Source organism: Lithobates pipiens, unplaced genomic scaffold, assembly GCF_037356315.1.
Source record: "Lithobates pipiens isolate NorthernLeopardFrog02 unplaced genomic scaffold, aLitPip1_a1.2 Scaffold_35, whole genome shotgun sequence".
Lineage (NCBI taxonomy): Eukaryota > Metazoa > Chordata > Amphibia > Anura > Ranidae > Lithobates > Lithobates pipiens.
In genome coordinates, this window is record NW_027507811.1 from 7,885,586 (window position 1) to 7,895,058 (window position 9,473).

At 48.4% G+C, this 9,473-nt stretch overlaps 2 protein-coding genes across 3 annotated transcripts in view; one reads left to right on the plus strand and one right to left on the minus strand.

Moving 5' to 3' along the window:
• The window catches only part of LOC143955711 (uncharacterized), a 338,238-nt gene that overhangs the window by 57,707 nt on the left and 271,058 nt on the right, over positions 1 to 9,473 (plus strand). The gene's annotated exons all lie outside the window — the stretch shown is intronic.
• The window catches only part of LOC143955807 (uncharacterized), a 99,000-nt gene that overhangs the window by 8,375 nt on the left and 81,152 nt on the right, over positions 1 to 9,473 (minus strand). The gene's annotated exons all lie outside the window — the stretch shown is intronic.

A 9,473-nucleotide genomic window follows, 5' to 3' on the forward strand; every position in this document is an offset into this window, starting at 1 on the left:
TATTGTCTCTATAATGTCAAATCTTTTCTTTCTATGTTGAATCTTTTCTCTCTATGTCGAATCTTTTCTCTCTGTATCGAATCTTTTCTCTCTATGTCAAATCTTTTCTCTCTATGTCAAATCTTTTCTCTCTGTGTCAAATCTTTTCTCTCTATGTCAAATCTTTTCTCTCTATGTCAAATCTTTTCTCTCTATGTCAAATCTTTTCACTCTGTGTCAAATCTTTTCTCTCTATGTCAAATCTTTTCTCTCTGTGTCGAATCTTTTCTCTCTGTGTCGAATCTTTTCTCTCTGTGTCGAATAATCTTGGACTAATAGAGTTAGGTTAGGCACATTCGACCTTTTTTGCTATTGTCTCTATAATGTCGAATCTTTTCCCTCTATGTCGAATCTTTTCTCTCTATGTCGAATCTTTTCTCTCTATGTCAAATCTTTTCTCTCTGTATCGAATCATTTCTCTCTGTGTCGAATCTTTTCTCTCTATGTCAAATCTTTTCTCTCTGTGTCAAATCTTTTCTCTCTATGTCAAATCTTTTCTCTCTGTGGGCACTGCTGGGTGGCACTGTGGGCACTGCTGGGTGGCACTGCTGGGTGGCACTGTGGGCACTGCTGGGTGGCACTGTGGGCACTGACGGGGGGCACTAATTTTTTATTATGTATAGTTATGAGGGGGCAGGTGAGCACTGGCAGGGCTGGCCGTGATCGGGACTGATGTCCCGATCGCGGCCGCCGGTGATCGGCTTTTTTTTTTTTCTCCTCACGCTATCAGCGCGAGGAGGAATAATAGCCGATTACCGGCTCCGTTATATCACATGATCAGCTGTCATTGGCTGACAGCTGATCACGTGATAAGGGGTCGGGATAGACCCCTTGCACGGATCGGTGATCAGGCGAGTCTCATAGACTCGTCGATCACAGAGCGGGGCGCGCAGGCCGCTCGTGCACGGGACGACGTCAATAGACGTAGTCCCAGAAAAGGAGATCCGTGCTGTAGCCGTCATTCGGCTATAGCGCGGGTCTCAAGTGGTTAATACAAGTCCTATTGCACCGACCCAGGTATATTGTTGTCTCCACATCAAGCTGCACCCCACTTTTTTTTTTTTTTTTTTTTGGTTGAACTAGATGGTCTTGTGTCTTTTTTCAACCTGACTAACTATGTAACATGCACTTTGTCTCCCATGATGCAGTAGCTCTGAACTCAGCATTTGAGAGCTTGCTCCTGTGATGGAGGAGGTGAGCAGTAATGGCTAGGCCTCACATAGCAATGTCCTGGGAGTATTCCAGTCAGGCTTCATGAGTTATGTAATTGGCCTACACCAATAGCAAGGGCATTATTCAACTGCACGTTGTGTTTTAACCGCTTAAGGACCGCCTCCTGCACATATGCGTCGGCAGAATGGCACGGCTGGGCACAAGCACGTATCTGTATGCTGCTCTTTAAGTGCCCAGCCGTGGGTCGGGAGCGTGCTGCCGCTGCCGCCTGACCAGAGAGGTGAGGAGGATTCTGGGAGGTCACCCGCTTAAGGACCGCCTCCTGCACATATACGTTGGCAGAATGGCACGGCTGGGCACAAGCACGTACCTGTACGTTGCTCTTTAAGTGCCCAGCCGTGGGGCGAGAGCGCGCCGGCGGCGGCACGCTCCCGACCCGGTCCTGAGCTCCGTGACCAGGGGACCCGATCGCCGCTGGTGTCCCACGATCGGGTCACAGAGCTGAAGAACAAGGAGAGGTCTGTGTAAACAAACCTCTCCCCGTGCTTCCTACTGTGGCTGTCACCGATCGTCTGTTCCCTGTTATAGGGAAAGACGATCAGTGACATCAGACGCCAAGCCACGCCCCCCTACAGTTAAAAAAACCCCAAAAACACACACTTAAAGCGGGAGTCCACCGGGAGTTCCGCCGTTTTTTTTTTTTTAAAAGCCAGCAGCTACAAATACTGCAGCTGCTGACTTTTAAAATAAGGACACTTACCCACCCAGCGCGCCAGCGATGTCGGCACCCGAAGCCGATCTCTCGATCGTCTCTCGGGTGCTGCTGCCGCCATCTTGGGTATGGGAATCAGGAAGTGGAGCCTTTCAGCTTCGTTTCCCGGTTCCCTACTGCTCATGCGTGAGTCGCGCTGCGCAATAAGGATGGACCCGCTGCCTCTGGGATCTGTGTGTTTCCCAGCAGGCAGCGGGGGACTTTCGGAAAGGGGCGTAGATTCTGCAGAATCTATGCCCCTTTATGCAGAGAGCTATCCCGGAAGTGGGTGCAGATACCTGTACTGTACAGGTACCTGCACCCCCCTCCCCCCTGAAAGGTGCCAATTGTGGTGCCAGAGGGGGGGAGGATTCCAATGAGCGGAAGGTCCACTTTAGGGTGGACTTCCACTTTAACACCTACCCGCCCCCTAGTGGTTAACTCCTTCACTGCCAGTGTCATTTACACAGGAATCAGTGCATTTAAATAGCACTGATTGCTGTATAAATGACAATGGTCCCAAAAATGTGTCAAAATTGTCCGATGTGTCCGCCATAATGTCGCAGTCACAATAAAAATCGCTGATCACCACCATTACTAGTAAAAAAAATATATATATTAATAAAAATGCCAATTTTCATTAATAAAACCAATCAATAATCGCGAATTGCGATTTTTTTTTACCAAAAATATGTAGAAGAATACGTATCGGCCCGTATCAGACCAAAATGAGGGTCAAATGAGGAGGAAAGAGGGACATTGCTTCAAGTCAGGGACAGTCCCTCGAAATCAGGGACAGTTGGGAGGTATGCCCTCATTCATCCAAAGCAGTGGTGGAATGGATTACCTGGGTCACCACCTCACTGTCCTCATCAGATGTACCCAGCAACAAGAAGTCCACCTCTAGTGCAGAAGAGTAGCCAGAAAAATAATGCCCCATACACACGTTCTGACTTTCCGTGAACAAAACCGTGGATTTTTGTTCGAAGGTTGTTGGCTCAAACTTTGTCTTGCATACACACAGTCACACAAATATTGGCCAACAATTGCGAACATGGGAACGTGGTAACATACAACGCGTACGACGAGCCTAGAAAAAGGAAGTCCAATAGCCAGTGCGGCACCTTCTGCTCGATTCCGAGCATGTGTGAACTTTTGTGCGTCCGACTTGTGTACACACGGGCAGACTTTTTTCGACAACAACGTTTTCTTGGCGGAAAATTTGAGAGCCTGCTAGCCAACATTTGTTTAGCGGAAAGTCCGACAGCAAATGTTCGATGGAGCCTACACACGGTCAGACTTTCCGACAACAAGGTCACATCCAACATGTAAAGTCGGAAAATCCGACCGCGTGTACGCGCGATTAGGGTGGGACCCCATACCCTGGACCCCATACCCTAAGTAACCATGGGATAGGGAATCACCCCTACTCTTTTAGCATGCTCCGCCTCTGGCACATGGATGTAAAGAACCACAGCAGAGAGGAAAGAGTGGCCAAGGCTCCTTATTAGTCCTGTAAAAGAGGATGGATAACAGCAGAAGATCACTGTCCAGGTCACAGGACAAGAACGCATATGGAGGTGGAACTTCAAGGGTCTGCTGAGAGCCCCATGGTAAGGGCAGCAATTCCAGCTATGGCTGCTCTCATAGACCTGACATCTTATTCTGGGGAACGTGTGGATGGAAAAAAGATCCTGATTGCTGCAACTCCAGTATCTAAGCAGTTTGGATGGCAGGGCTTCAAATGTGGTGCAGCAGGGAAGACACCATCAATGAGGGTGGAAGACTATCCTTCTGCCTTACGGGTGCTCAACCTGTGGCCCTCCAGCTGTTGAAGAACTACAAGTTCACGAGCCCTTGCAATGCTGATAGTTACAAGCATGACTTCCAAAGGCAGAGGCGTGATGGGACTTGTACTTCCGCAACATCTGGAAGACCACAAGTTGAGCACCCATGTTATATTCGCCCAGCGTGATGTGAAGGTGATATACTGTTCTTGCCCATGTTTGCTGGACACAGTGTCTAGTGGCCATGTGGTCCCAGGGGCGGATCCAGAGTCTAGTCTCGGGAGGGGCACTGCCAGAAAATACGTTTTTTTTGCGGCCAATTTATCAGGGACATGGCTGGTGTTAGCGTTTCAATCATCCAGGCACTCTAGTTAGTATGGTCTCAGGATGTTGGAAGCGCATTATTTCTATTATTACATTGTTATATAGAATGTTATATAAAATGAAATGGTTCAACTCACCATAATGCAGAATCAGTGAGAGCCCCGAGTGTGTCACTTGCCACCAGTTGCAGATTGTCACTTGCCATGCCACACGTTGCGGACTGTCACTTGCCACGCCACCTGCCACCAGATGCGGATTGTCACTTGCCACGTCACCTGCCACACGTTGCGGACTGTCACTTGCCACGTAACCTGCCACACGCTGCAGATTGTCAATTGCCACGTCATTTGCCACCAGATACGGATTTCCACGTCACCTGGCACACGTTGCGGACTGTCACTTGCCACGTTACCTGCCATATGTTGCAGATTGTCACTTGCCACGTCATCTGCCTCTAGATACGGATTGCCACTTGCCATGTCACCTGCCACACGTTGCGGACTGTCACTTGCCACGTCACCTGCCACCAGATACGGATTTCTACGTCACCTGCCACACGTTGCAGACTGTCACTTGCCATGTTACCTGCCACATATTGCAGATTGCCACTTGCCACGTCACCTGCTACACGTTGCAGATTGTCACTTGCCACGTCATCTGTCACCAGATACGGATTTCCACATCCCCTGCCATATGTTGCAGATTGTCACTTGCCACGTCATCTGCCTCTAGATACGGATTGCCACTTGCCATGTCACCTGCCACACGTTGCGGACTGTCACTTGCCACGTCATCTGCCACCAGATACAGATTTCTACGTCACCTGCCACACGTTGCGGCCTGTCACTTGCCATGTTACCTGCCACATGTTGCAGATTGCCACTTGCCACGTCACCTGCTACACGTTGCAGATTGTAACTTGCCACGTCATCTGCCACCAGATACGGATTTCCACGTCACCTGCCACACGTTGCAGACTGTCACTTGCCATGTTACCTGCCACATGTTGCAGATTGCCACTTGCCACGTCATCTGCCACACGTTGCAGATTGTCACTTGCCACGTCATCTGCCACCAGATACGGATTTCCACGTCACCTGCCACACGTTGCGGACTGTCACTTGCCATGTTACCTGCCACATGTTACAGATTGCCACTTGCCACGTCACCTGCTACATGTTGCAGATTGTCACTTGCCACGTCATCTGCCACCAGATACGGATTTCCACGTCCCCTGCCACACGTTGCGGACTGTCACTTTCCATGTTACCTGCCACATGTTGCAGATTGCCACTTGCCACGTCACCTGCTACACGTTGCAGATTGTCACTTGCCACTTCATCTGCCACCAGATACGGATTTCCACGTCCCCTGCCACACGTTGCGGACTGTCACTTTCATGTTACCTGCCATATGTTGCAGATTGCCACTTGCCACGTCACCTGCTACACGTTGCGTATTGTCACTTCACCTGCCACCAGATACAGATTGCCACTTGCCATGTCACCTGTCATTTGTTGCCGATTGTCACTTGCCACGTCACTTTCCTGCTGTCAGGGGCGGAGGCCTGCATTCAGTGTGAGTGATTGGGATAAGTATAGACAAGATGGAGGGAGGAGGTGATGCAGGTAGGAGTCCGACGTGAGTCACAGTGACTGTCTCAATGACATCACTCGTTGCTAGGCGCCAGGTGGCCCAAGCGCTAGCAACAAGTGCAGGGTTGCCAAGCCAATGGCTCAGCTCCACCCACCTCCTAGCTCCGTCTGGTCCAGCGGCGCCGTGTAACTCACCAGAATCTCTCTCTCTCTCTGCACCGCTGATCACTGATGAGACAGAGAGAGAGAGACTCGGGCATAGCAGCACTGCAGCCTGCAAGTGACTGACAATGAAATCATGTCAGTCAGTGTGATATTTTTTTGGGGGGGCAATTGCCCTGTTGCCCCCCCCCCCTGGATCCGCCCCTGTGTGGTCCCCGATGCTGACAGAATGTTCCGGTAAAAGAGAGACATCACCACCGCACATTCTGGTGCAGGACAGGCATGGTCGGTCCTCTGGACAAAAAATGGCCTCTAAGTACCCTCCACCATGGTGAAGCACAGGCCATGGGGGTGATTAGGGGACATTTATACCTTATGCTCCAGCAGCTGAAAAATAGACACAATTCCTCCAGGATTCTGCTGTAGATGGAAGGGAGGGGTTAGGGCACTTGCAGCAAGGGTTAAGCCTATGTTTGAAAAATACATTCACAGGGGGCGCCAATCCAAGTGATGTAACAATGGATAAATAGAGCTCAGTTCAAATACACCATTTATTGACTAAATATGTAGTTATTGTGGAACAAAAATATTTCAAAGAAGTGATTCTAGTTGACCAAGGTGTTTAGCAAGTGCAGATGTAAGCCAAACTCACATATTACCAAAAGTATTGGGACACCTGCCTTTACACGCACATGAACTTCAATGGCATCCCAGTCTTAGTCCGTAGGGTTCAATATTGAGTTGGCTCCACCCTTTGCAGCTATAACAGCTTCAACTCTTCTGGGAAGGCCGTCCACAAGGTTTAGGAGTGTGTCTATGGGGATGTTTGACCATTCTTCCAGGATAGTGTTTGTGAGGTCAGGCACTGATGTTGGACGAGAAGCCTGGCTCACACTCATTGCTCGTATTCATCCCAAAGGTGCTCTTTCAGGTCAGGACTCTTAGCAGGCCAGTCAAGTTCCTCTGCCCTAAACCCGCTCATCCATATTTTTATGGACCTTGCTTTGTGCACTGGTCCAAATCATTTGATGAAGGGGGGATTATGGTGTGGGGGGTTGTTTTTCAGGGGTTGGGCTTGCCCCCTTAGTTCAAGTGAAGGGAACTTTTAAGGCATCAGCATAAGACATTTTGGGCAATTTCATGCTCCCAACTTTATGGGAACAGATTGGGGATGGCCCCTTCCTGTTGCAATGCACAAAGCAAGGTCCATAAAGACACGGATGAGCGAGTGTGGAGTGGAGGAACATGACTGGCCTACACAGAGTCCTGACATCAACCCGATAGAACACCTTTGGGATGAATTAGAGTGGTGGCTGCGAGCCAGGCCTTCTCGTCCGACATCAGGTGCCTGACCTCACAAATGCTCTTCTGGAAGAATGGTCAAACATTCCCATAGACACACTCTTAAACCTTGGGGATGGCCTTCCCAGAAGAGTTGAAGCTGTTATAGCTGTAAAGTGTGGGCCAACTCAATATTGAACCCTACGGACTGGGTTCATGTGCGTGTAAAGGCAGGCATCCCATAATTTTTCTAATATAGTGTAGCTGATGGTAACATAAGAGCCTAGACGTGGGTCCAGGTGGATGACTCGGATCCTAGATGGTTGACACAGTGACTGGGTGACATCAGGGAGGATGGAGAAAGCCAGCGGTGACAGAGGGGCCGGAAGTGATGCACTAGACCCGCTCAGAGTCCTGAAAAAAAGCTGGAAACTGCCTCAACCACAGGGCTGTGCGAAACAGATGAAGGACAAATGGTGATGTTGATAGCCGGTAGCAGGCACCAGAACAGACTACATGTTTCGGGGATCAACCTCTTCCTCAGGTCACATCGAGTAAGGGCCGGTTCACACAGCGAGGCGCGGCGAGGCGTCTCCGACTTGCCTCGCCGCGACCTGCGGGGATCTCAGCGGCGACTTGCAGAGGACTTCTGTATAGAAGTCAATGCAAGTCGCCCCCGAAGTCGCCCAGAAGTAGTACAGGAACCTTTTTTCTGAGTCGGAGCGACTCGAGTCGCTCCTCTCAGAACGGTTCCATAGTACTGAACGGGGGCGACTTGCGGGAGCAAGGCGAGGCGAGCCGTGTCGCCTCGCATCGCATCGCTGTGTGAACCGGCCCTTAGGGTAGCAGCTTTCCACGTGGTCTTCGACGCATATCTCTTATCCACCTAAGAACTTTTCCATGCATCTGGTTTTATGGTTTAACACTGGAGAATTGTTTGGTGTCTCAGAGTCACAGGTGCCACATCCCTTAACAATCAAATTATATATAGAACACACTTTTTTTGAATAATGCACGGTCTTTCATTTTCTAGTGATTACATAGTCAGTCTCCTGAAGAAGCCATAGTCCGGCGAAACATGTTGAGTGAGGTTACTGCATCTTTACAGTAGCCGCATGGATGTTCTATGATGGTTTTATATATGAAATGTCTACCATTTTAAATGTCTGTAATAAAATTTGGATATTTTTATATTAACTTGTGTTGGCACCTTTAAAACCCCGTTCTCTCGTACAATATATGTTTTGGTATTATGGTTTGTTTTAAGCCTATTCAGCCAAGAGAGAAAATGAGGGAAGGTTAAAATAGAACTGTAGGCATTTTTTTTTTTCATTTAGGATAGAGCAAGGGAGGGTTATAACCCTTGTCAGATTTTTTTTTTTTTTTCATCTTTGTCGCATTGCGGAGATTTCCCTTCACTTCCTGTCCCATAGCCAAACAGGAAGTGAGAGGAAATCCCTGCAAATTAAAGGGATTTTCTTGGGGACCCCCAGGTCACCAGAACTAGTGTCTCTGTTGGAAAGTTTCCCCTCTATTACTTTTCTGGGGAAAATTTGGGACAGCCCATAGAGGACAGCACCTGGACCTGTCATCTGCCTGCTCAGTGGGTATATCCCCTGCTAAGCAAGTGGATTCGCTGTAGCTCCACCTGACATGTTTTGTCCTATGAGACGGCATCACTGGGGCAACAGAGTCATTATTATTTCATGTACTTATATAGCGCCGTCAATTTACTTTCACTTTCAATGATAATGGTAAACAGGACATGTAGAGAGAGTAAATCTCCCTAACGGGGGCACAGACAGCAATAAAAACTGAGAAAGGTTCTAATCCCTCACCAGTCTATCCAAAACTAAACAAAAAAAAAAAAAACGTTTTGCCTTTAGTTATACTTTAAGCCAATAAATAATGAGATCCCACAATTACATATAAACAGAATATTACACCAAAAACGATGTTTCAAAATATTAACGTAACTCCATACACACCTACCGAGCAGAATGTGAGATGAGAATGTGGTTGGTATTCCAGAAACACGGCTTGACTCCTCACAAGACTGGGTGTATTCATGCTGATCCTCTTGTTTAGAGGGACACGATACATAGATAAGATGGAGGGGGGTTTTCTATGCTAGATGGGATGTGAAAGTGAGGAAGAAAGATGATCTTGTGGTTGGAGTTCCAGAAACACAGCTTGGCTACTCGCAACACTGGGCTGAATTATATTCATGTTGATCCTCTTGTTTAGAGGGACATAGAAAAGATGTAGGGGGGTTTTTTCTATGTTAGATGTGACGTGAAAGTGAGGAAGAAAGATGATCTTGTGGTTGGAGATGTGGTTGGTGTTCCAGAAACACGGCTT